The sequence below is a fragment of the Seriola lalandi genome, unplaced genomic scaffold (genome assembly GCF_002814215.2).
Source record: "Seriola lalandi dorsalis isolate HSWRI2012SDOR001 ecotype SW California unplaced genomic scaffold, Sedor1 jcf7180002054027, whole genome shotgun sequence".
Lineage (NCBI taxonomy): Eukaryota > Metazoa > Chordata > Actinopteri > Carangiformes > Carangidae > Seriola > Seriola lalandi.
The window spans coordinates 6,130-7,140 of record NW_019524580.1 but is presented as its reverse complement, the minus strand read 5'-3'; positions in this window follow the sequence as shown (position 1 = coordinate 7,140).

Sequence of the window (1,011 nt, the reverse complement as noted above, 5' to 3'; positions counted from 1 at the left end):
ATCTAATCTAATCTAATCTAAAGAACAGATACAGATTCACTTTTGGAAATTTGATTAACAATAACAGTTGAAATATGAACCATCAAATCATAGTCGACATTTCTACTCATTCTGCAGCAGAGGGCTTTGTTTACAGTCATTTATTTAGTCATCCCATGAATGTAGTATATAAAAACACATATGTAAAAATGATATATGAAACCTGCTAATATTTGAAATTAGAGCAATTTCATATATTCACACACACACACACACACACACACACACACACACACACACACAGCTCTGCTTCCTTCCTGTATGCGCAGAGCTGTAACGTAATTGCAAGAATAGACATTTACAGAAGCTTCCGTTATTTTGCAGTGAAGAGCGACATGAATATCCTCGGTCCTTGCCGTGCCGTTCCGTGCCGTTCCGTGCCGTGCTGTTCCGTGCCGTGCTGGCAGTGTTGCGGCAGAGCTGCGGAGGAGGAGTTTGCTGGGATCACTTCCACTCAGAGGACGGTAGCTCGGGACGTACAGGCTTGGGTTTAGGAGGGGTTCCGTTATGTAGCGGACTGGTTTAGAGGCCGAGGACCTCCTCATATGGATTTGCGTGTTTTGTAGAATAACGTCGGAATGATGCGATCGCCGTGTTTTCACACTCTGGCCTTGTTTTGTCCCTTTGTCCTCTGATCGGTCTGCCGGTCCCCCGCTGTGGCGTCAAACCCACCGACCTCACAATGTGGTTCAAAGGAGATTTGGAGGATGGATACGAGTCTAATAAAACAGGTAAGATAACGGGATTCAGAGAGCGCGTGATGCCGAAGCTACAGCGGAGCGGATGCGGTGATTTTGTCTTAAAGGCCGATAGCAGCTACAGCAGAGCAGCTAGCACACACACACACACACACACACACACACTAACTGATCCTGATCCTGATACTGATACTGAGCTACGCGGCTACATGAAGCCGTCCTCAGGAAAACATCTGGGTTGATCAGCTGTTCTCGCGGCGCTCAGGTGATCCAG